Source organism: Ovis canadensis, chromosome 23 (genome assembly GCF_042477335.2).
Source record: "Ovis canadensis isolate MfBH-ARS-UI-01 breed Bighorn chromosome 23, ARS-UI_OviCan_v2, whole genome shotgun sequence".
Classification (NCBI taxonomy): Eukaryota; Metazoa; Chordata; class Mammalia; order Artiodactyla; family Bovidae; genus Ovis; species Ovis canadensis.
In genome coordinates this window covers 48,481,697-48,509,046 of record NC_091267.1, presented here as the reverse complement: position 1 = coordinate 48,509,046, position 27,350 = coordinate 48,481,697, and the positions used below count along the sequence as shown (strand labels likewise).

At 37.9% G+C, this 27,350-nt stretch overlaps 1 protein-coding gene across 4 annotated transcripts in view; it reads left to right on the top strand.

Annotated features, from left to right (window-relative positions):
* Positions 1–27,350, top strand: part of GREB1L (GREB1 like retinoic acid receptor coactivator) — a 248,531-nt gene that overhangs the window by 107,057 nt on the left and 114,124 nt on the right. For all 4 annotated transcript variants that reach the window (XM_069568906.1, XM_069568905.1, XM_069568904.1 and 1 more), the window contains exon 2: positions 19,429–19,536. The gene's annotated coding sequence lies outside the window, so the exon portion shown is untranslated. The remainder of the gene's footprint in view (positions 1–19,428; positions 19,537–27,350) is intronic.

Sequence of the window (27,350 nt, the reverse complement as noted above, 5' to 3'; positions counted from 1 at the left end):
TGAACACCTGAAGATGTTGAGTGGAAGGCCATTTTATCTACTCTTACACATATGAGACCATGTCTTTTCATAGGACTTTAAATAAGTAATTGTTTCTATTTTACATCAGTATTATTAGTCTTGACAAAATGGATTCTTTAGTGAGCAAAATGGCAAACAATATTGGAGGTTATTAAATTTATATAACATAATTTCTTAGGTGTCCCTCTCCCCAATAAAAAACAAATAGCAACAAATCTCAGCCTTCCCCACATGGAAATAAATCTCCCTTCAACATTTTCAAATTTAAGTATCTAAATTGTATCTGAGTTTAAACTTTGTAACAAAAGTGAAACAAGCATGTAAAGTGATAGAAAATGTTCAGAAAGCTGCACCAGGGCCTAACTTTTCTTTTTGGCCATTCATACCCCAAAAGTGTAGCTTATTTTCTTTGTAAATGAGGTAACAGTGTGGAAGAAAAGTCACTTTACAGTTGGAGAGATTTGAGCTTTTCTGGTTGGTAGCACCTTTAAATAGAGTGGTAAAACCGAAATGATGTGTACAACAACTTTTAATGTCATGATAGGCCTTTAAAATGTCAGGAAGACTCAAAGGGAAAAGGCCCGTGTGTCTGGTTCATGAATTTTGGTCATGAACCATTTTTTTGAACCCTGTTCTTCTAGGCCTCAGTGCCTGAAACACAATTTAGGTGGAATTATTTTTTTTAATAATTGCACTTAAGTACCTGGTGATCTAATGAAGACAATTTCTTAATGTGTCAAAATGAGTTATTTGTAGCTCACTTGAATCTTTTGTTGCCTTAAACTAATCTGCTTTAGGGCTCTTAAACCCAGGCATTTTACACTGCAGGCTCTAGCAATGGCATTCGTTTGGAATGCTGCCTTTTGTTTACTTGCCTTCCCAGACCCTTACGGCTCCCTTTGGTCATCTGGTGTCTTCACTAATGTGATTGGTACTCCTAGGCTCTGCAGGTAGCCCTGAGCCTTTATATGTGGGATTTACAATGGGACTCACCAGCCTGGCTGCTAATGAAGGGAGGTACGGGGATTTTATTTTTTTGTTTTTTTCAATCTGTCTTCTGAAAGAGTGAAGGAAAATTGTATTCTGGGTTTGCTAATTCTCCTTGTTTTCCATTTACTTGAATTTTTACAATTGATCTACTAACTGTGGTGCAAAATTACAAATATTTTTGTTTAGGAGTAAGAATGTTTCATCTGGCAGCCCTTCATGTTAATCACTGGAATTGTTTATTCTTGAACCTGCAAAGAACAAAGTGGAGCCTCTGTTTAAACTCAACCAACTGGCATTTCACCTTCATCTGTTTTTGTCTTTCAGGAATTTTGACCAATTCTTTTTTTTTTTTTTTGAGTATATGACAGGGAGCCTTGCATTTTAGTACCAGCCTTGCCATTTACTACTTCTGCAATCTTGAGTCGCTTACACCCTTTCATTTCTCATCTGAAAATTTAAAAAAAATGAAAGTGTTAACCAAAGCACACATGAGATCCAATATGATGTCTCATATTCTTCTAGCTTTTTTCTCTTTTTTACTACTGAAGTGCCCTTTCATTTGGTTTTTGGGTAAACCTACATTGAAAAATGTTTTTACCAGCGATAAAAGCAATAATCAAATATAAAGCATCAGTGTCTTTGAGCTTCCCAGGTGGTGCTAGTGGTAAAGAACCTTCCTGCCAATACAGGAGATGTAAGAGATGCAGGGTCGATCCCTGGGTCTGGAAGATCCCCTGGAGGAGGGCATGGCAATGCAGTCCAGTATTCTTGCCTGGAGAATCCCATGGACAGAAGAGCCTGGCAGGCTACAGTCCAAAGGGTTGCAGAGAGTCAGACGTGACTGAAGTGACTTAGCATGCCCGCATGCATCAGGGTCTTAATTTTAAAAGTAATGTGCTTTGTAGATTATAACCCAGTTTTATAGGGAGAGGGTTTCATTCGCCCATTTTCTAGTACTGAAACATGGAGTCCATTTTAAAAAATTTCTTATTCTTATTCTTATTTTGGCTGTGCTGAGTCTTTGTTGCTGTGCACGGACTTGGTCTAGTTGCTGCAACCAGAGGCTGCTTCTCACTGCTGTGTTTGGGTTTCTCATTGCTGTGGCTTCTCTTGTTGTAGAGCACAGGCTCCAATAGTTGCAGCATATGAACTCTGTTGTGGCATTTGGGATTCCCCTGGACCTTGAGTCAAACCCCTGTCCCCTGCATTAACCACTGGACCACCATAGAAGCCCTGGAGGTCATGCGTTAATTGCTGTTTATAAGGTGGTGGTTCTCAGGTGTGGTTTAAAGGTCTTCCAGGGGGTTATGGGATCTCTGGAGTTTAGAATGAGAAGGGACACCAGCTATCATCAGGTCCAATCACTTGAGTTTCACTCAAGGATTCAGGAAACAGAGAAATGCTTGGTGACTCATCCATGGTCACAGAACCTAAAGAGTGGCCCTCAGGGCCCGCCCAAACTCCAAACACAACCTGGCACATACTAGGGTGGAGATGTCCTAATCACCTCTTGATGAAAAACAGAATAAAAGGTTGAGAGGAGACTGTTTATTCCAAGTCTGGAATCTTAAAAATCACTGCTTGATAGTATTCGATAGTTGGTTAGTTTCTACACTGAGTTTTACAGGTTAAAGTCAATCCAATCTCACAAATATTTAATAAGAACATACTGTGCATGAGGACGCATGATGGTGGGGTCACACACCTAGAGCTGGACATCCTGGAGTGTGAAGTCAAGTGGGCCTTAGGAAACATTATTAGAAACAAAGCTAGTGGAGGTGATGGGATTCCAGCTGAGCTATTTAAAATCCTAAGGGTGATGCTGTTAAAGTGCTACACTCAATATGCCAGCGAATTTGGAAAACTCAGCAGTGGCCACAGGATTGGAAAAGATCAGTTTCATTCCGGTCTCAAAGAAGGGCAATGCCCAAGAATGTTCAAACTGCTGTACAATTTTGTTCATTTCACATACTAGCAAGGTTATGCTCAAAAGCCTTTAAGCTAGGCTACAGCAATATGTGTACCAAGAACTTCCAGATGTACAAGCTGGGTTTAGAAAGGGCAGAATTACCAAAGATCAATTTGACAACATTCATTGGATCATGGAGAAAGCAAGGGAATACCAGAAAAACATCTGCTTCATTGACTATGCAAAAAGCTTTGACTGTGTGGATCACAAACTGTAGAAAATTCTTAAAGAGATGGGAACACCAGACCACCTTCCCTGTCTCCTGAGAAACCCTGTATACAGGTCAAGAAGCAGCAGTTAGAACCAGACATGGAACAACGGACTGGTTCAAGTTGGAAAAGGAGTACAGCAAGGCTGTATATTATCACACTGTTTATTTAACTTCTACATGTGAAATGCTGGGCTGGATGAAGCACAACCTGGAATCAAGATGGCTGGGAGAAATATATCAACAACCTCAGATATGCAAATGATAATACTCTAATGGCAGAAAGCAAAGAGGAACTAAAGTCTCTAATTGAGGGTGAAAGAGGAGAGTGAAAAAATTGGCTTGAAACTCAGCATTCAAAAAACATTCAAAAAACTAGGATCATGGCATCTGGTCCCATCACTTCATGGCAAATAGAAAGGGAAAAAGTGTAAGTAGTGGCAGATTTTATTTTCTTGGATTCTAAAGTCACTGTGGATGGTGACTGCAGCCATGAAATTAAAAGATGCTTGCTCCTTGGAAGCAAAGCTATGACAAACCTCGACAACATATTAAAAAGCAGAGACATCACTTTGCCTACAAAGGTTCATCTACTCAAAGCTATGGTTTTTCCATTAGTCATGTAAGAGTTGGACCAGAAGGCTGAGCGCTGAAGAATTGGTGCTTTAGAATTGTGATGCTGGTGTAGATGCTTAAGAGTCTCTTGGACAGCAAGGAGAGCAAACCAGTCAATCCTAAAGGAAATCAACTCTGAATATTCATTGGAAGGATTGATGCTGAAGCTGAAGTGCTAATCAGGTGGTCACCTGATTGAAAGAGCCAAGTCATTTGAAAAGACCCTGATGCTGAGAAACACTGAATGCAAAAGGAGAATGGGGCAGCAGAGGATGAGATGGCTAGATAATATCACCAACTTGGAGAAGACTTGGACAGCAAGGACATCAAACCAGTCAATCCAAAAGGAAATCAATCCTGAATATTCATTGGAAGGACTGATGCCGAAGCTCTGATACTTTGGCCATCTCATGTGAAGAGCTGACTCATTAGAAAAGACCCTGATGCTGGGAAAGATTGAAGGCAGGAGAAGGGGATGACAGAAGATGAGATGGTTGGATGACATAACTGACTCAATGGACATGAGTTTGAGCAGGCTCCAGGAAATGGTGAGGGACAGGGAAGCCTGATGTGCTGCAGTCCATGAGGTTGCAAAGAGTTAGACAGGACTTAGTGACTGAACAACAGCAACTGTGAAACAGTTCCTGCCCTTACAGACAGCCTAACCAGAAGATAAAACAAATATAGTAAAGTTGCAGGATATAAAATCAACACACAGAAATCCCTTGCATTCCTATACATGAATAATGAGAAAATAGAAAAAGAAATTAAGGAAACAATTCCATTCACCATTGGAACGAAAAGAATAAAATACTTAGGAATATATCTACCTAAAGAAACTAAAGACCTATATATAGAAAACTATAAAACACTGATGAAAGAAATCAAAGAGGACACTAATAGATGGAGAAATATACCATGTTCATGGATCGGAAGAATCAATATAGTGAAAATGAGTACACTACCCAAAGCAATTTACAAATTCAATGCAATCCCTATCAAGCTACCAGCCACATTTTTCACAGAACTAGAACAAATAATTTCAAGATTTGTGTGGAAATACAAAAAACCTCGAATAGCCAAAGCAATCTTGTGAAAGAAGAATGGAACTGGAGGGATCAACTTGCCTGACTTCAGGCTCTACTACAAAGCCACAGTCATCAAGACAGTATGGTACTGGCACAAAGACAGACATATAGATCAATGGAACAAAATAGAAAGCCCAGAGATAAATCCACACACATATGGACACCTTATCTTTGACAAAGGAGGCAAGAATATACAATGGAGTAAAGACAATCTCTTTAACAAGTGGTGCTAGGAAAACTGGTCAACCACTTGTAAAAGAATGAAACTAGATCACTTTCTAACACCGCACACAAAAATAAACTCAAAATGGATTAAAGATCTAAATGTAAGATCAGAAACTATAAAACTCCTAGAGGAGAACATAGGCAAAACACTCTCCGACATAAATCACAGCAGGATCCTCTATGATCCACCTCCCAGAATTCTGGAAATAAAAGCAAAAATAAACAAATGGGATCTAATTAAAATTAAAAGCTTCTGCACAACAAAGGAAAATATAAGCAAGGTGAAAAGACAGCCTTCTGAATGGGAGAAGATAATAGCAAATGAAGCAACTGACAAACAACTAATGTCAAAAATATACAAGCAACTTATGCAGCTCAATTCCAGAAAAATAAACGACCCAATCAAAAAATGGGCCAAAGAACTAAATAGACATTTCTCCAAAGAAGACATACGGATGGCTAACAAACACATGAAAAGATGCTCAACATCACTCATTATTAGAGAAATGCAAATCAAAACCACAATGAGGTACCACTTCACACCAGTCAGAATGGCTGTGATCCAAAAATCTGCAAGCAATAAATGCTGGAGAGGGTGTGGAGAAAAGGGAACCCTCCTACACTGTTGGTGGGAATGCAAACTAGTACAGCCACTATGGAGAACAGTGTGGAGATTCCTTAAAAAATTGCAAATAGAACTACCTTATGACCCAGCAATCCCACTGCTGGGCATACACACCGAGGAAACCAGAATTGAAAGAGACACATGTACCCCAATGTTCATCGCAGCACTGTTTATAATAGCCAGGACATGGAAACAACCTAGATGTCCATCAGCAGATGAATGGATAAGAAAGCTGTGGTACATATACACAATGGAGTATTACTCAGCCATTAAAAAGAATTCATTTGAATCAGTTCTGATGAGATGGATGAAACTGGAGCCGATTATACAGAGTGAAGTAAGCCAGAAAGAAAAATACCAATACAGTATACTAACACATATATATGGAATTTAGGAAGATGGCAATGACGACCCTGTATGCAAGACAGGAAAAAAGACACAGATGTGTATAATGGACTTTTGGACTCAGAGGGAGAGGGAGAGGGTGGGATGATTTGGGAGAATGGCATTCTAACATGTATACTATCATGTAAAAATTGAATCACCAGTCTATGTCTGACGCAGGATACAGCATGCTTGGGGCTGGTGCATGGGGATGACCCAGAGAGATGTTATGGGGAGGGAGGTGGGAGGGGGGCACATGTTTGGGAACGCATGTAAGAATTAAAGATTTTAAAATTTAAAAAATAAAAAACTATTAAAAAAATAAAATAAAATATAAAAAAAATCAACAAAATCACACAGTGGGGAAAAAAAAAACAAGTATACAAAGTATACAGATATTGCCGTGCGAGTTGCTGGGAATAAAAATGTTTTTTGTAAAAAGATTTTCAGAGTCTCAACAGACTTTTTGAAGATTTTAGAGTCTGAAGGGGAGATGGATTTAAATAATAGGTTAAGTGCCCAGGTCAATTCAGGCAACTCACATTGGGAGAGAAGAAAGGAACCGGAAAAATAATGAAATATTAGCAAGTTTTCCTACTATTGAGTTAGTGATTTATACAGTAGAAAACCCTCCCACCACTCAGACTGATATCACTATAAATTCATTATCCCTAACCATAAGTACAACTTAGTGATATCTTTGACTGTCCTTGACTGAGTTGGTCTCCTTCTTCTTAAGTAATTATTTCAAAATACTCCTTTCTTTTCAAGTCTGTACCCACAACCGTTTTCTCAACAGGCTGCTCTTCTCACTCTTGGGAGTCCCCAAAAAGTCTCAGTAATTGCCTTGACTTTAGCTGACCTCTAAGAACAATTGATGCCAAGAGCTTTATCTCCAACCTGCTTCCCCCTAAACTTCAGAAGCATCTTATCAAATTACTGCTCGATATCTCCATTTGGATATTTCATAGCCATCTCAAAAATCAGTATATCTAAGACTTGAAAGCATCATCTTCCATCTTCCATTCAAAACCTCATCTTCTTCCAAAGTGCCCTTAGTCAGAGAAGACACCACCATCCTCCCCAATTTGCATTTTTGAAAAACTGCTTTGGGCCAGAACATTCCCAAATGCTGAAGGAATGTCTAGTTAAGAGGTTGCAATAATCCAAGCCATTGTACTGCCTGTCATACTATTTCATACATTTCATGCCATTGTATGAGAGATAACCTAGCCAAGCAAAAACATGACACTGAAGTAAGATGAATCTATGTCTGATTCCTGACATGACCAGTTTTCAACTAGCCGTGTGAGCTTGAGCAAATTATTAGACTTTCTAAGACTGGGTTGTGTGTGCGTATGTGTACTCAGTCGCACAGTCGTGTCTGACCCTTTGTGACCCCATGGACTGTAGCCCATCAGGCTCCTCTGTCCATGGGATTTCCCAGGCAAGAATACTGGAGTGGGTAGCCATTTCTTTCTTCAGGGGATCTTCAGGTCATCTCCTCTGTCTCTTGCATGGGCAGGCAGATTCTGTACCACTGAAGCAGCAGGGAAGCCCCCTTGTCTTCTGTGTATGCTATGCTGTTTCATGCTTTTGAGGGATGCTTGCTTATTTTTTCAACACTTTCCTTTCCTATGTCAGTTTGGATTACATTGACAGGAAAACTCTAAATAGCAAGTTAGTAGTTTATTTCTTTCCCGTGTAAAAAGAGTTCAGAAGTCATTGTCTAAGGCTGATAAAGCAGCACTGCTGTTAGCAAGGACACCGGCTCCTGCCTTGTGGTTCTGCCACGTAAGGGCTGCTTCCATCCTTTTCCTCTCTCTGTTCTTTACACCTTCTAGTACCTGAGTCCACTGGCCATCTCCTCTCTTCTGTACCATCCATCACCTCATCCTTTTCAGGATGAGGGAAGAGTCTCATCCTGCAAGCATCTCCTTCTAGTTACTCTTTTCTTCCCCAGTGGTTCAGTGGTAAAGTATCTGCCTGCAATGCAGGAGACCTGGGTTTGATCTCTGGGTCAGGAAGGTCCCCTGGAGAAGGGAATGGCAACCCACTCCAGTATTCTTGGGCTTCCCTGGTGGCTCAGATGATTAAAAAAAAAAAATCTGCCTGCATTGCAGGAAACCTGGGTTTGATCCCTAGGTTGGGAAGATCCCCTGAAGGGAGGCATGGCAACCCACTTTAGTATTCTTGCCTGGAGAATCCCCATGAACAGAGAAGCCTGGCAGGCTGCAGTTCACTATGGATGGAATATTAGATTGTGCTCAGGAGTGGAGGTATTAATGTTTTACTTTATCATGTACACTGTTGTTGTTCGGTCTCTAAGTCGTGTCCGACTTTTTGCAATCCCATGAACTGCAGCATACCAGGCTTCCCTGCCCTTCACTATCTTTAGTTTACCTCTTTTAGTTCCCTTATGTATATAGTAGACTTTAACTCTTTTCACTAGCTGGAAAAGTTTTTCTTTTTGTTTTAGCTGTTAAATATTAATATATGGAAGTTGTATATGTTTATTAGTCAAATTTGTCAGTCTTATCCTTTGTGATTTCCAGGCTTAGAAAGCTAAATTCTCACTATGACACCATAATAAATCTTGGTACATGATAAATATCGGTGTAAAAAATATTTAATTATGTTTCTACAGTTTTTATATGGTCTGATGTGGGTGGGCATAGAAATCTATTTAGGTATAGATATTTAAATTTAATGTTTTGTCTCTCTGGCATTTATTTTTAGTGTCTAAGTTGTTTGTTAGATGTTACTTTTTGTATTGTTGATCCTTACTTCAGTAATTAAATGAACAATTAATTACTTTGAGTAATTAAATGAACAGTTGCTCCTTCCCTTTATTGTTTTCAGTTCAGTTTAGGTCAGTGTCTCAGTCGTGTCTGACTCTGCGATCCCATGGACTGCAGCACGCCAGGCCTCCCTGTCTACAACCAACTCCCGGAGTTCGCTCAAACTCATGTCCATTGAGTCAGTGATGCCATCCAGCCATCCCACCCTGTCATCCCCTTCTTCTCCTGCTTTCTTTCTTTCCCAGCATCCGGGTCTTTTCAAATGAGTCAGCTCTTCACATCAGGTGGCCAAAGTATTGGAGTTTCAGCTTCAGCATCAGTCCTTCCAATGAACATCCAGGACTGATTTCCTTTAGGATAGACTTGTTGGAACTCTTTGCAGTCTAAGGGACTCTCAAGAGTTTTCTCCAGCACCATAGTTCAAAAGCATCAGTTCTTTGGCGCTGAACTTTCTTTATAGTCCAACTCTCACATCCATACATGACTACTGGAAAAACCATAGCTTTGACTAGATGGACCCTTGTTGACAAAGTAATGTCTCTGCTTTTTAATATGCTGTCTAGGTTGGTCATAGCTTTTTTCCAAGGAGTAAGTGTCTTTTAATTTCATGGCTACAGTCACCATCTGCAGTGATTTTGGAGCCCCCCAAATAAAGTCTGACTCTGTTTCCACTGTTTCCCCATCTATTTGCCATGAAGTGATGACACCAGATGCCATGATCTTAGTTTTCTGAATGTTGAGCTTTAAGCCAACTTTTTCATTCTCTTTCACTTTCATCAAGAGGCTTTTCAGTTCTTCTTCACTTTCCGCCATAAGGGTGGTGTCAGCTTGTGTTTCATCCAGCTTGGCATTTCACATGATGTACTCTGCATATAAGTTAAATAAGCAGGGTGACAATATACAGCCTTGATGTACTCCTTTCCCAATTTGGAACCAGTCTGTTGTTCCATGTCCAGTTCGAACTGTTGCTTCTTGACCTGCATATGGATTTCTCAAGAGGGAGGTCAGGTGGTCTGGTATTCCCATCTCTTTCAGAATTTTCCACAGTTTGTTGTGATTCACACAGTCAAAGGCTTTGGCATAGTCAATAAATCAGAAGTAGACGTTTTTCTGGAACTCTCTTGCTTTTTCAATGATCCAGTGGGTGTTGTCAATTTGATCTCTGGTTCCTCTGCCTTTTCTAAATCCAGATTTAACATCTGGAAGTTCACAGTTCATGTACTGTTGAAGCCTGGCTTGGAGAATTTTGAGCATCAATTTGCTAGCATGTGAAATGAATGCAATTGTGTGGTACTTTGAGCATTCTTTGGCATTGCCTTTCTTTGGGATTGGAATGAAAACTGACCTTTCCCAGTCCTGTGACCACTACTGAGTTTTCCAAATTTGCTGGCATGTTGAGTGCAGCACTTTCACAGCATCATCTTTCAGGATTTGAAATAGCTCACCTGGAATTCTGTCACCTACTAGCTTGTTTGTAGTGAAGTGTTCCTAAGGCCCACTTCACTTCGCACTTCAGGATATCTGGCTCTAGGTGAGTGATCACACCATCGTGATTATCTGGGTTGTGAACATCTCTTTTGTATGGTTCTTCTGTGTATTCTTGTTACCTCTTCTTAATATCTTCTGCTTCCGTTAGGTCCATACCATTTCTGTCCATATTTATTGTGCCCATCTTTGCATGAAATGTTCCCTTGGTATCTCTAATTTTCTTGAGGAGATCTCTAGTGTTTCCCATTCTGTTGTTTTCCTCTATTTCTTTGCACTGATCACTGAGGAAGGCTTTCTTATCTCTCCTTGCTATTCTTTGGAACTCTGTATTCGAATGGGTATGTCTTTCCTTTTCTCCTTTGCGTTTCAATTTTCTTCTTTTCTCAGCTATTTGTAAGGCCTCCTCAGACAAGCATTTTGCCTGCATTTCTTTTTCTTGGGGATGGTCTTGATCCCTGCCTCCTGTACAGTGTCACGAACCCCTGTCCATAGTTCTTTACTCTATCAGAGCTAATCCCTTGAATCTATTTGTCACTTCCACTGTATAATCATAAGGGATTTGATTTAGGTCATACCTGAATGGTCTAGTGGTTTTCCCTACTTTCTTCAATTTAAGTCTGAATTTTGCAATAAGGAGCCACAGTAAGCTCCTGGTCTTGTTTTTGCTGACTTTATAGAGCTTTTCCATCTTTGGCTGCAAAGAATATAATCAATGTGATTTTGGTATTGACCATCTGGTTGATGTCCATGTGTAAATATATAAAACAATTCATTGTTTTAGAATGCCTCAATTATCATACAATAATGCTTACAGATATTAAAATTTTTTGGACTGTCACCAATGAGCTTCTCATTCTTGTGCCAGTCCTATATTTTAAATTATTAAATTATTCAGGCAGAATTTTTGAGTGCCAGAGGGCACCACAATAGGTGCTGTGATTTCAATAACAGGCAAAACCCAAAAAATATTGCCCGTACTTTCAATGTAGTTTAAAATTTAGGAAGAAAGACAAGCATTGAAACAATTGATCATACAGATTACATAGCTCAAAAGTGAATTAAAGGTTGAGAAGGAGATGAAAAAGGTTCTTTGGGAGGTTTCAGCAAAGGGCTGAGGGAATTAGGGAAGCAGTGCTTCAGAGGGGATCTAGAAGGATGAGGGAATTTCACTAGGCAGAAGTGAAAGGATGAGTGGTTTCACAGCAGAGGAACAGAAGTGTCTAAGTTGGTCAGTGTTTCTGGAGCCCAGCGTTTAGGAAGAGAACATTGCAAAATAACACTGGAGAGGTAGGCAGGGATATTTACAATATTGAGTTTTATCCTCAACAGTATAAAACTTCAACTGTCTTTAGCAAAGAGTTGGTGATTGTATTTCACTTGATGCAGAGTAGTGATTGAAGAGTGCCAGAGAGGAGGCAAGGAGAGCAGCTAGGGACGTTGATCCTGTCTATTGGCAGAAGGCCTCAGCTCCTACCCATGAGGGCCTCTCTACAGAGCGGCTTGGGTGTCTGTACAACACAGTGGTTGCCCTCTCTTAGAGCAAGCGATCCAAGAGGTCAGGGAAGAAACTGCAGTATCTTTTTTTTTTGTAAACTCCACGTGAAACATGGTAGAGGGAATCAACAATTCCAGAATTCAAATGATTAGTTGATTTGGAGTATTTCCCAGTTTTTTTTTTTATTTTTTATTGGAGTATAATTGATTTACAATGTTGTATTAGTTTTAGGTGTACAGCGAAGTGAATCAGTTACGTATATATGTATATCCACTCTTTTTTTTTTTAGTATTCTTTTCCCATATAAGCCATTACAGAGTATTTAATAGAATTCCCTGTGCTATACTGTAGAGTCTTATTAGTTTTCTATTTTATATATAAGAAACTGCAATATCTTTTATGACCTTGGAAATCACACATTGTCACTTGTTCCGTATTTACTGGTCATGTAAGTCAGCCCTGATTCGACGTGGGAGTGGATTACACAGGAGGTGGGAACTATGGGGCCTGTTGGAGGATGGCTGCCACGTACTAGAATCTGCAGAACTACCACATTTCATTGCTGGGTGGAGTATTATGGGAGTGCAAAGAGAACTAAGGAGCTGCATAGGGAAGGAGGGAAACCAGAGAGCTGTGAGATGAAACCCAGCAAAAGGAAAGGAAATTTCAAGAAATATACTCAGGACATGTTAGACAAGAACCAAAAAAAAAAATGTTCACTGGATTTAGTGACAATGAACAAAAGCTCTTTCTTCATTTAACATTTATTTTGACTCACCTCCCCTTGTAACATTTTTCAAAAAGATGTTTTCCCCATCTTTTCTCTGATAATCTTCCTTATGAATTTATGAATGTTTTCACAATGTTCCACCCAAATTTTACTGTACTTTTGATTGGAATTGTGTTATTATTCTGTTTGAGAAACAAGTATTTTTACCATTAGCTTTCTCTGTAAGAAACGCAGCATATTTCTCTGTGTGTAAATTTTCACTTATATCATCCAGCTCACCTTTGGCAATTGAAAAAATGATGTTGTTACAGATCTGTCATTAAGATGAGTCCTGTGCGTTCTTCATGTTGTTCCGGTTGTGAATGGGATCTTTTCCCTTCGCCCGCTGTAATCATAGTGTCTTCAATCTGGAAATGGATTACCTTTACCTTTCATTTTATGGATAAGGAAAGAGGCCCAGAAAAGACAGGCGACTTGGCTATGGCGGAAGGGTTGGGAACCACAGATCTTAAACATCCAAATTGTATTGTCCTGGGTTACTAGGAAATCAAGTTGCTTACTTAGCTGGTCATACCTTGTTAAAATTACTACTCCCTGAACTATCACTTTCATTGTATCCGATTTCAAAGTAGCAGCAACCATTTCATAGCACACCTCCAATTTTTAGCATCATTGTTTTGAAATATAGTGTCATTACTTGAGGAACGTCAGCTCATCTCCATTCAATTCTCCCAAGACCTGATTCCTACCAGACAGGAACTATTTCTTCTTTGAGGTCTAAATAGACCTAACAACCTATTGCACTGAATAAATATTTAATGAAGATTGAATATTTCCTCTGTGGTGGATCAATTACTCTTGCTGACTCTCTGAGGAAAGCTTTTTTTTTTTTAAATGTCATGTGGTAGGTTAAGAAATTTGTTTTTCTGAGTATTGTTATTAGTGACAAACTTTGTTTCAGTGATATAAAAAGCCATGTCCCTTTGGTTTTTTCAGTTATCTGTTCTTCTTGATTTATATGTGCAGGATCTCATACACAAATCTGAGATTCACTGACCTGGTAGCGTGCAATAAAGTCATCTGCTGTAAGAGTTGGTTTATTTTTTGCTTTTAGAACTTGTGGTATTTGGAGCTCTAAAAATGAAAACTATTTGCTAATGAGGTATAAGGATAGTTAGATATTTTTACTGATAAATAGCTCAAGAAACATGAATAACTTTTCTTTGAATCAACAAAACTTTGTATTTCTTGTATTTTTAACTTTCAGGGCCATATAATTAATTTTATTCTTTTAAACTTCTCTTAACTGATATTAGGTTTAAATGAAATACATTTATATTTGCCTGTAGAGTCTCTAAATTTATAAAATTAATGAATAACGTGAAAGTTTTCATATTATAAAATCAGAATCACTATAGTGGATTCATTTGGGGCAAGTTGTTAATGTGGCATTCAGTCGGAATTTATCAGAATCAATTAGAAGAACAAAGCCCTGTCACTGAAATGAAAATAGAAAGCAATGAGTAGGTAGGGAAAAGAGTGTATATATTTTTCGTCTTCTGTGTATTAGCAAGCATATGAACATAATTTTGAAATAGGAAATTCATGCCCAGTGACAAAATGTTCTCCATGTTTAAGGAGTGTTTAAGGAGTAACTTCACTGTTTCCCATCTGATAACTTCTGGTACCTTTATTTCAACTTAAATAACTGTTGACATTGTTTGGTATTTATTTTACCAGAGGAAAATTGTATGTGTGTGTTGTCAGTTATAGTACAAATTTGATAACAAGTGTAGAATAAATCAGTTGAGTCATAGTGGTCTGCTATCTGTTCTTAAGGTCTTTCTGACCCAGGAGTCTGTGACCTGTGAAATCTCCACATTTTTGGATTTGCCAAGATATTTTACAATGCAAGGATTTAAATTTACATGAACATCACTACAGGAAGTTGGCTGATGTAGCCCAAGATGTAATGGATATCAAGGTATAAATTGGGAAAAGTTTAAGAAGTTCTGACAACAATCAACATGTGTGAGAAGAAAAAGGCTTAAGTTGAAGTTTCTTTCTTCTTCAACTTATTACAGCAAAGAGAACCTGAAATTTAACCTGGTATTTTCAATGCTCTGATTATTACAACAGCATTCCGTTTTGTGAAAGCATTGCCAAGAAAACCCAGGGTTACACACTGTTCTTGCATCTGATTGGAAAGGGCATATGAGTTGTTTATAAGGTACTGAAGATCCAAAGCTGCACAAGTGAAGGTTGAGACTTAGGGGGGAGGGTTGAGTCAGGGAAGGGAAGCCTCCTAGACGTTACAGCTCTGTCCAGAGGCCAAATGGGAGATAAATCACTGCTGGCCACCTCTCTTATTATTGAAATGGTTCAGCCCTGGGGTTTAACTGAAGGCCTTACAGGGTTTTGAAGTGCAAATGGGATGGTGAAGGGTAAACCCTTTTAGGGTTTCATTTTGATGGATTTTTTTCCTGTGTGGATTTCTGGCACTGACTGTGATCTGGAAAAGGCCCTGAAAAAAGGAAAAGTTTTGTTTTGTTTTTGATCAATCAGGCAATAAGAACTTTCCACGGGGGTGTACTTTTCTTGCGTGCAGTATTGATCCTATTATGTCTTAAAGTAGGTCTTTTAATTGGGTCTTCTTTTTTTACTTTCTGCCATGGAACTGTCATTTCAAGGTCACGTCTCTCTCTTCATATTAATGCCAAAATTTGAGAGTGTTGAATGAGGTGACGTTTTTGGATCAGGGTTCTAGAGGGACAACTTAGGGTCAGTGTGTGTTAAACAAAGCTGTCTAGTTAAAGATCATCCATATTAGAACAAGTCCTTTCATATTGATAAGCAGTCTATAATTACCTAATCTTTTTCCCATTGATCTACCTAATTGTATGTGTTCATTTAATTATTTTATATACATATGTTTTTCCAGTATTAAAATAAGGATCAGAAAATTCTGACATTGTGAAATATTTGTGTTGTTTGTACAGATACACTGAAGTGTTTGAGAAAATAAGAGACATAAGATAATGTTAAAGAAAAAGATATGTTGATTTATCAACTTAAGAAGTTTTCTTTTACCCCACAAATACTCTACATGCAAGAGATAAAATATCTTTTAAATTTTATTTTTTCTAGTAAAGTAGGAATGAGTCATTAGTTTCTCCAAAGAGAAGTGTAACTTAAAAGATTTTTGTGCAAATTAAAAAAAAATTAAAATATTTGTATTAAAGAAATGACATTATAAATGCTGACATTTCTTCTTAGAAATAAGGCTGACAGACTTTTCTCGAGCATTTGGCTCTTGATTTTAGATTTAACAAAGGTATTTGTATCATCTACCCTGCTTGAAAATGATAATGCATTTAGCTGCAGCAGAGTTCTGTGTTGCTTGATATCTATTATAAAAAGGGGTTGTTAATCTTCATAATTGACATTGATCACAATGTTCTTAATTGCTCTCCAAGTCAGTTTTTGTTTTTCTGTTCTAAAATTTTCCTTCATTGTATTTATTTAATGTTAGAAATTTAAAATTAAATTTAAATGTTAGAATTTAAATTTGCCTTTTGCTGCATGAAGATTTTAAATGCTTTTAAAAATGAAAAGCAGCCTGCCCGCCCTCCCCAAACCTAGATGGTATCAAGCAGAGTCCCCTGCATCTACAGCATCCATATCATTAGTTCGTTGCTGGGAGATGTTAATATGACCTTTTCTTTGTTGAAAAAGAGAGCTGTAGTCTTTCCCAGAATCCTCTTGTTAATAGTCTCTTTAACCCAAGTTGGAGGTTGTCTGATGAATGAATGGTGAGCTTTCTTTTATGAGCTACACATATTGTTGACATTGTGTCACACTGCTTTTTAATTTCTAATGTGTTTTTAATTTGCAAAGTATGTGTATCCTTTCACAGCAGTAGCACTGAGCCAGCATTTTGGAATCTAGACGTTGCTTTATGCAGATGAGGTGGGTCAGGCTTAAGGATGCTGTATCATAAGGCTTAGATTTACTGAAACACACTTGTGAATGAATTTCACTTTGAATATTGTTGAATGAAAGAAGATACTGGGAAAGGCTTTTCCCCTACAAGAACTTCTCTTGCCTCTTGGCAAGTGAATTGCCCCAATATAAAAGCGTTGAGGGGGGGAAAAGTGAGCTGCAGAGTGAAAAGGCAATCCACAAATAATCACTCTTTTCTGCCTTTGATTGTGTCAGATTTTTTTTTGTGTGTGGCAATTGTTTTCTTTCTCGCTTAGAAGAGGTTTATGGTCCAGTGTCTGTCAAGTCAGACCCTGTCTTAAGGTTGCAGTTGTATTTCTATCTGGAGTTCCTAGAGGTGATGTTATCTTTTGTTCACTCAGCAGTGTGGTCATTCCTGGGAGCATCTGTCACTTTAGGCATTACAAGATGGATGGGTCTCCAGTGAACTGCTGGTTGAGGCAAATGGTGAAAATAAGAAAAGACAAGGGGTTTCAGGGTCTGCAGAGAGGACAGACAACAAGGAAATACTGCTAGAAATCAAGAGTAAGCTGAGCAATAGAGGAAGAGAGAGCAAAGATGGATCGTGTGTCCTTTTATAAACATCTTGGAAATCAGAGTCTCGGGGGGGCTGCTGTGATCTGAAGGGGACATCTTCGACATGGTAAACAGTCCTGTGCTTTGGATTTTCAAAATGTGTTGGATATATATATTTTTAAGTGTGGGGAAAATGTTGGGAAATTACAATGATATAGAATGTTTTATGTAAGGACTTTGCTATTTGGATGTGGTAGTAATTTACAAATTCTTTTATTGGTAAAATTTTCTTTGTATGTATTTTTTGTTATGCTCTCCTTCCTCTTTTTTTTTTCTTTCTTGTAAGCATTTGAGCATCTGCAGATATAAAATGTTTGAAAAGTTTCAGCTATATAACTAACATCCTAACTGTTTCTTGAAGCTTCTTTGACATTTTTGCAGGGGAATTCTGAAAATTCTGTGCTCATGCCTTAGGGAGGCTGAAGCAGATAGTAAGTTATTATAAGTAAACTTCCACTTTAATCAGCTCTTTGAGGAGAAAAATATAATTGTTATCACTCTGTGAGAGCAAGATGGAGATTTTGTATTATATTTGAAATTCGTTTTGTTGGTGAAAGTCAAAATTTGTGAATGCTGGCTGATCAAGAGTACCTTCTGTGGTAGAGAAGGGACAGGAAGGAGGTTGGCAAAGAGTAAGAAAAGGGAAGGAGGGGAAAGTATGTGGTTAAAAAAAAATGATTTTGTCAAACTTTTTGGCATTCGTCTATGAAAAAACCATAGGTTGAAAGGCAAAGAAATTAAGATGATTAGAAGCTTTAAGCTATACAAATGGTGGAGTATCTTCCTTCTCTATGGGTGTAAATAATAGATGAAAGAGGAAGAGTGACAACAAAGGATCAGGTCGTTTAAGAGAATGTGTGCAGCCTGAATAGGGGTCTGTGGCCCGGGGCCAAAGGTCTTAGCTTTGAGTGTAATTAGAAGAAAATACAAAAATGTCATTACTAGCAGGTGAAGTGTGCAGCACGTGGCCAAAAATTAGCAATTTTAGACTCTGAAGCCACTGGAATTGGATTACTGACCTTTTTTTTTTTTTTTTTTTTAATCATTAAGGTCCTTGTGGAGTCATATAGTTTCATTGGCAGTAATGCAGTTTGACCTTGCTGACCATATGGGGTAATCTTAGGTTTGGATGGAGGGAGCAAGACTCTTGACTCACAAAAAGATGTCTACTTGTAGGTGGGTGGACGGGTGGGTGTGAAATGCATGAGATTGAACATCCAGGTCTTGCATTTTTAACTGTGCTTTTGCCTGAAGACATTCTTCTGACTGTAAGGGAGGTAAGATATTTTTATTTCAAAATCTGAAATGGTTCTTTTCTCTCTTTCAAGTTGTCCTAAAAGGAAAATAAAATGAAAGCTTTTTTTAAAGAAAATATACATTGATATTACTTTACATATTTTAGTGCCATAAATATGCATTGAAACCAGTATATTCTTTAAAAAATCCTCTTTTATTTTCTCTTTAGACATAATAACAAAATAGAAACACTTCTAAGTTATGTATAAAAATCAGTGAAAATTAGTTCTTATTTCATTTTCTGGTTCTGACTATATTTTCTTGTATATTTACTATAATCTACTTAGCAGAAGAATATGTTCACTGTAATTTTCAACCAGTTATATGTAATTATAATTATTTAGTTTAATTTCTTCTAGGAATACACTAATCAAAAGGATAGGAAACAGTAGTTGCCTTTATTCTTTCAGGCTTTGTTTGTTGGAAATTATTAAACTGTTCAATTCAAAAAGTTGAAAAATAATTTTAATCAACATTGGTTATGTCTTAAATTTTTGATACTTCTTTAAGAAGATAAATTTTGGTGTAGCACCAGAAATTATAAAACTCAAACTCCTTTGAGTAAGGAAATTATCTTTCACCAATTTCTCTCCTAAAAATAAAAATAATCTATGGGCTTTAAGCATTATGGTAACACCTGTCCAAAATGCAGACTTAACAGATTTATTCCAATTACATTTAGTAGGGGGAAATCTTAAAAAGGAATTATTTCCAGGTATGTAAAGAGTGATCATTTGGGGAAAGAGGAATATTGTATTTGCCCTTTATAATATATATGGAATTGTATAAGACCGATAAATGTTCTAGTTGCAATATTTGTAGAATTGTGAATATTTAAGTTACTGTATTGTGGAATATAATGCATTTGGAAATTAGTTCATGTCTTTATGTATATATTATTTTTTGTTTTTGCAGGTACAAAAAAGCTTTAATCAAGTAAAATCTAGGCAACAGGCTCCCTGAAGTGTTGACAGCCCAACTAAATCATGAACATGGTTCAAAAATGTTAATAAATAAACCAAGGTATTGTACAATTATAATATGTCCCCTCATCCAAATCTTTCATGGTCAAATTTGGGAGGGGAACATTTTAGACTCTAAATAAAGCTCTGTCTTTGGCACTTAAACTGATGAAGCAGATATTTCTATGAGCTCCTCTCCTTCTATTTTCTCTCCTCTTTGCTTTCCTCTCCCCTCCCCCATCCTCGCCACCAAAAAAAAACAAAAAAACCCCAAACAAAACACTTTCTCAGCTTTAAGGTTTTTCTTTTTTCTTACAACAGCCTCTGTGTTATATTTCCTGCATACCTAAATTAAGACAATAAGAATTCAGCTCTTGGTTCTTTGTTGATTGTGGTTTTATCTTTCAACTTGTCTAACAAGAGAGACATCAGATTATTGGCCTCCGCAGAGAAGACCAAACGGCCTCTAGTGACTGCATGTATTTACAGTTTTTAATCATATACCCTGAGATGTATGTTTTGAAAGTTTTATGAAAGTTTTCTGTTTCTATTTTTGGAAGCCTTTGAATGCAAGGAAGGGGAGAAAGGTGATCCTGTCCTTTTCCCCTTCTATGTCAAAGAAAATAAAAAATCCTCTTAGAATTAAGAATTTAGGGACACTGCTTAGGTAACTGTTGACTGTCAGGGCATAACCAAGACCGGCTCCCTCCTTTTGGAAGTTACAATGTACTTAAATAGCCTGACATTTCCAAGAGAGGCCAAAGATCTTTTCCTCTTTTATGACCCGTCGTATCCTTTTGAGGCCAAAAAGAACAAGAGGGGTCATTGCCACTTCAGCTCGGTTCCTGTTGTTCCTGCGTGGTGACCACGCAGATCCTGAAACCTAGTATTGGCTTAACATTTGGGCCTGGGACATCTGGAAAGTGGCCCGAGAGGGAGCGGAGGAGATCGCGAGAGGGAGACACGGTTGGGTTTTGTTACACCAGGTGCTAGGAGGAAGCCTCATTCGCCTTTTTGATATGGGAGGCAAATTCTGTGGGCCCTGGAGTTAGGCTTCAACAATTGAAGAGGTCAAAGGACAGCTGAGTGGGGTCAGTGAGACACCATGGGGTGTATTTTGTTACTGAGTAAAAGGAGCAGGCTCCTAAAACCTTCAAGGATTCTCTTGAAAATCTTGTGTTGTGAAAAGGTTTTATGAGTCTCATGGCAAAAACTCCTGATTTATCTAAGGAATGCTTGCTTTTGCCTAATGGAAGGATAATCCTTACCAAATGTTGGCAACGGCTATGAGTCAATATAGGTCTGAAAGAACAGTTAGGGTTTGAAGTGTACTTTGCTTTCCAAAATGTTTATCATTTTAATGTTTGTCTCTCAGTGAAGAATTTTACGCTGTTGAAATATCACCTTTTCCTTGGAGCAGAAAGTGGCAGGAGTTGGGGGCGGGGAGAGGTGGGTAAGCAATTAGTTTACATTAATTTAAAAATCATTCTAACAAGCTTTTGACTGACCCCAAAGCAGAATAGTATAAACCTTTAAAAACACCAAACGTTAACTCTGGAAAGTTCTTTGAGTTTATTTTAACATAAAAGGAATAAACGGCTCATGAAGTATCATTTATTTTTGGATTACAGAATTTTTTTTGTTTTGAATTTAGTTGTATTTCATAGAAATGGGTATCAGCCAATGAATAACCTTAAGCATGGGGTTTCTCCCTGACTGTGCTTCTGGTACATTTTGTGGTAGTAAGGAGAAAACCACATTTTGTGGTGGTAGTAAGAGTCAAGAGGGGAGAAGAAGAAACGCAAATAGAAATACAGAATTTTCTCTTTGGAGGGAAATGGAGAAAGAGGAGGCGGGAGTGGAGTGGTGGGGTGGAAATCTGCATGTGGGAAGAACTTTCTTTGCCATGGCCTCAAGATACCACTTACATGATTGTGGAGACTTTCCACAGGTGTTGCCACCTGGCAGACAGGTAGTAAAAGAGGAATTTGGCAATATTTTGATGTCCCAGTTTATATACTCTATACATGTACATAGACATAGAGTGTGTGTATTGCCATCTATATTGTAAAGGGGAAAAGATAAAGTGATGGATAGTACAGAATAGGCTTTGTTAAGCATTTTCTTGCTCATTGATAACTTTACAATAAGTTTGAATTACTTGTGTGTGTGATTTTTTAATGCTTTAAAATAAGTTTTCGTTTTAAAGCCACACACACATAAACGTAAGGCTTAATGAGGCAGCGTGCTCTGTGTCTATTTTCCCAAGGTTAAAGTGCCTTTCAACAACTAATTTAGAAACCTAAGTGTAGTGACTGATAATTGCCTAGAGAAAACCCACAGCTGTTTTAAGTAGCTGAAATTGTGGCAAAACTGACAAATAGAATTAACTATGTTAATAAGATAAGAAGATGGAAAGATGGGGCAAATGACAGTGGAAAGATGAAGGAAGCAAGAGTAATGCGTCTATACAAGAACTGAATGTTGTTCACAGTGGCTTTGCATAGCCAGTGCTTTTTCCTTTATGCTAAGCCCTTCTTTTATTAGTCTCTAAATCACCAGTAGAATGAGTGTTTGCAAGTTAAACAATTCAGATACGTGTGTGTTCAGTCCCTCATTCACATCTGATTTTGAAAGAAGACATTGCAGTGGCGGCTAAGAAAATCAATCAGATTTTGCTTTACTAAGGCACGGTTTTATTCGTGGTGCTTTTTAAAAGTGCATTTTAAGTGTATTTCTATCATTACATGAATGAGAATTTCTTTACCCCTCTTTGTACCCTTATGATTCTTATCAGTCAACTACATACATTACAAAGGAGACCAAAGCCCTATTTTTGGATTTAGTGACCCAGTATTACCAAAACAAAACAAAAAACCTGCAGAAGTCTTTAAGGTGTTCTTACTAATTATATTTATCTGGTTAACGTTCTTTGCCTGCTTTCCAAACAGAATGGGGGCAGGTAAATAAAGAAAAATAAGGTGAATGTTATATGGAAATTATTGAATCATCTGTGTTCTTCCCACTCTACTGGTTAAAGCATCCTATGACCTTTGGAAAATTATTGTAATATCTTTTGAAATTCAACTCTGCATTTGGGAAATTGGTTTTTGCCTCTGGTGCTTTATGCAGATTTTAATGACTGTTATGATAAATCCCCAGAAGTTTGTCCTCAGAAACCACAGAGACTCAGAACTCTGAATGTGGCAGCCTTGATGGATGTGCTAAGCCACACTTTGGAAGCATTTCTGGTTATTTAATGTTTTCTGTTCTGGATTATTGACTCTTCTGCCTGTTGAAAAATTGGTCTCTGGCGACATGGTAGAGGTCACACGTTGCCTGTTATTGTTTCGTTTCTTTGATCTGACACAGCAATTGCCTCTGGTAATTATACTAGTTCCAGAGGGTCTTGACGAGATGTGTTTATTTTACAGAAGAATTTCTGGTATTCCGAGGAAGAAAGTAAAAATTTCCAGTAGTAACATGTAACTCCCTGTCAGAAAGGAAAAGATAGCATTATCCCTTATCTTTTAATTATGACAGCTTTTATATAATCATTATGAAATTAGTTCACATAGAACAATAAGCATTTCTATCGCAATTCAGGACATATTACATACCCCTAAGTATATTGGTTAAAAACAGTTAATCTTAGAATAAAGTAACTAGGGCTAGGTTTTTATTTCAGTACTTAAAATAATTTTGGCTTCAGAAACTGCCCAAGGAGAGTCACCCAGGTTTAAATGTACAGAACTATTAAAGGAAGCTCAAAATTTTGTCTTTTAATTTGTTTGCATTTTCTAAAGATTTTCAGCAAGGAGAATGACTAAAAATGAAATAGAACACTTTTGTTTTGAATGCATCATAAATTTTGTGCCTTTTTTGGAATGTGTTTGACAAGACATAATATCTCTTCAAACCTGTTTACTGTATAATTGAGTAAGACACAAAAAAGCTCAATGTATTCATTTTTGTTTAAATTCAACTCTGGTTGTAAATACAATGTTTTGCCCCAAGTAGTTGCAGTATAATGGGAAAGTCAGATACTAGAGCAACAAATATCAATTTAAAAGAATACATAAAATGAGAAAAGAGCATAAAATAACTGTAACTATATGCTTGTTTTTAATTTTGAATTATAGACTCTTTGAGAACTTGCAAGAACCATGTTTGATTTCTTAGTCCAGTAATCACATAGTATCTCTCTCATCAGTGAATATGTTTAACAGAGCAAGGGTGTGTTAACAGGCATTAAACAGTAATGCCTTAAACAAAAATATTTTATATGGAGCCAAAGAATCTGATAGCTGTAAGAGGCAATAATGATGTGTATATATGATTGTAAAGTTTAATAAGTGAATTGTATATATCACCAAATACCGGTTTTTGCAACTTTTACATTGGTGGTCATTTGTTACTAGAACACTGCCTCACAAAATATACAAGGAGATACATCTCAACTTTTCTTAGTATACTCAACATAGCACCAAGCTTACAAAAAGAAGAAAACACTACACAGTACTTCTAAAATTTTCTGCACATTTATTTTGTGCCAGGCACTATTCTAAAAACATAAAATCTTATGTATTCTCACAGAAGTCTATGATACTGATTGTATTGCCCCATTTTACAGATGAGAGATTAAGTAACTTGCCCAGTATCATACAGGGTAGTGGGTGCAGGATTTGAATTAAGACCATGTTACTCCAGACCCTGTGTGCTAAACTACTTCAATAGTAGGATTTTTATAAATGCTATCTGGCTGTGTGGGTGATTGTTAAACTTTGGAAAGTAGGTGACAGCATCTATAGAGAACAAGATAAGTAACAACTCATAAGTTATTCGAAGCTATTTAGTACTATGCCTGGCACACAGTCAATGAATTGTGCCTAAAAAAAAATTCGAATCAAAAACAAGTACACACAAACAGAATGTATCGTTTTCACTCAAATTTTTTTCTACTTCAGATAGCTTGGTTTAGCAGGGGAAAAAAACAGGCTTTTGAGTAAACATTTGAATTCTAGTTCCATCACTTACAAACTAGATAACCTTGGCTCCTTTCAGAAATTGGATTGCTGCTCTACTTGTCCCTCTTTCTGAATCTGCTTGTTTCCATGTGGTTTCATTTAACTTAGTCCTTCATCCCATAAATGGAAGTTAGACTTTGACTACATTCCTTACCCGCTTTGGCAGGAATAAGTCCTAGGTGGTTTCTGTATGCTTCATGCTGTTTCCCATGGGGAGGCCCACAGTGTCTCATTGCCTCACTTTTGATACTAAAAAAGTGATATTAAACTTGATCATTGGTTCAGAAGGCTGTACTAGTGTTTTTATGTAAGGGACTCAGGCATCCGTGGATACTGGTCTCCACCAGAGTCCTAGAACCAAACCCCTAAAGACACCGAGGGCAATTCTGTTATTCTTTGTGAAGTACTTTACTCTCTGTTCATATCTATCTTTCATCTAACATTTACAGTAAGATTTGGGTTTTTTTCATTGAGAGGAGAAGTGGTGTTTTTATTTTGTTTCAATTTTTTAAATTGTTGCTTGTCTTTGTGACTGTTTGTCCAGTATTCAACATTAAAACTCGCATTTCAGCCTTGTTTTGCAGCCCCGGAATATGTAGATGCACTATTGTTAAAAAAAAAAAAAAAATCCACCTGCCAGAGCCGTAAGAGACTCAGGTGCGATCCTTGGGTTGGGAAGATTCCCGGAAGAAGGAAATGGCACACAACTCCAGTATTGTTGCCAGAAGGATTCCATGGGCAGAGGAGCCTGGTGGGCTATGGTCTATAAGGTTGCAAAGAGTCGGACATGAATGAGCATCTGAGCAGATGGGTAGACAAGGGAAAATCAGCAAACAAAGCTCTTTTTCCTTGATTTTTATGTATTTATTTTGGCTTGGCTTCACAATTTAGGAGGCATTTACATAATATGCATTTTCCCCAATTGGGTCATTATTGTAGGTGTTTTAACTACAGAATGGCATACGTGATTAGATAACCTAAGACGTCTGCTGCCATAGACAAACTGATTAGATTCCACTCCTGTCTTGGCCTTTTCCTCATAGTATGACCTTGGGCAAGTTCCTGAACTTCTCTAGACCTTGGTTCTCCTAAAAATGGAGGCAGTAATTGTATTTTCCTGGCGGTTACTAAGTTCCCCTATGTTACTGTTATTATCGTGGTTTGACAAAGAATGTTTTCTTTCAGATTTCTTGACAATGACAATGATGACAATTACTGCTACTACCATCACCACCAAGACCACCACTATGACCATTCCCTGTGATACTAATAATGACGTGCATGCATGCTTAGTTACTTCAGTCGTATCCAACTCTTTGCCACCCCATGGACTGTAACCCGCCAGTCTCCTCTGTCCATGGGATTTCCCAGGCAAGAATACTGGCCTGGTTGCCATTTCCTTCTCCAGGGGATCTTCCCAACCCAGGGACTGAACCTGTGTCTCCTAATTGGCAGGCAGATTCTTTACCACTTTTGGACATGGGAAGCCCCTGTCCTTCTGTAGAGAAGGGGTAAAGGAAGAGTAGAAAGACACCAAACTACACTGTCCTGATAGTTTGCGCTTGATCCCACTTGCATTTTCAGCAATTAATTATGGTGCTGAAAGAGCTCATATAGGGTACCATATCTTTTTTAGAGATTACCCCAAGAGTGCCTGTTCGCATCTCAGAGGTCTGTGGTGCTATGCCAAGACAATTAATATAGTTTTCCCTGTGTAATTTCACAACAGTAAAAGGAAACATGGGAAAGCAATATAGTGCAGTCTCACAGCCAGTGACAGCCAGAGACATAAAATATGTGCCTTTGTACGGAAGTCACAGTCTGTTCTTCTTGTATTTCATTTAACAACTGATTCTAAAAAGTATTTCTCCATTTTCTGACCTGAAGTTAGATTTATTTACACTGACTTTCAGTGGGATGTTGGGCTTCCCTGATGTCTCAGTAAAGAATCTGCCTGCAGTGTGGGAGACCCATGTTGGATCCCTGGGTTGGGATGATCCCCTGGAGAAGGGAATGGCTACCCACTCTAGTATTCTTGCCTGGGGAATTCTATGGACAGAGGAGCCTGGTGGGCTACAGTCCATGGGGTCGCAAAGAGTCGGACATAACTGAAATGACTACAATTTCTTCACTTTCAGTGGGATGTTATGCCTGGGGGCTCTTTGAGATTCAGAGGAAGAGATTTAGTAGTCTAGGTGGATAAGGCCAGTGATTTCAGTGACCCTAAATATTATGTACAGCATATGATATTAAGAATGCAGATTTGCTCAGTCGTGTCTGAGTCTTTCCAACCCCATGAACTCTAGCCCACCAAGCTCCTCTGTCCATAGGATTTTCTAAACAAGAATACTGGAGTGGGTTCCCATTTTTTTCTCCAAGATATTAAGAATACATTGCATTAAAAATTCTTCTTTTGACCTCTGCCCTTCTTTGGGTAGAACTGAACTGTCAATGAAGAACTTGACACTTAGCACCAAAGAAGTTTGGGGTCAGTTTTGTCATTCTTCACCTTATAATTATCATTTTTAAAACTGCCTGGTTATGTTTTCATCTGGAATAGTCAGCCCCTTCTTTTTGCTCTCCCAAGGCTGTTCCATGAGAACTTACTGTTGTCTTCATCTGATCATTTCGCAGGGTTATGCTCCTATATTCTGTGTATCTTCTATGATGGTGAAACTGGATCACCCCTGTTTATATTGATTTAATAGTTTAACCAGCACAATATTTATTTGCCATATCTATCATATTACTCCTTAAACTATGTATAAATTGAAGGGATTAAGATTATGTTATCTTCCATGTATAGTTGAGTACTTCTTTATTCAACTAAAAAGGTCCCTTGGAGAAT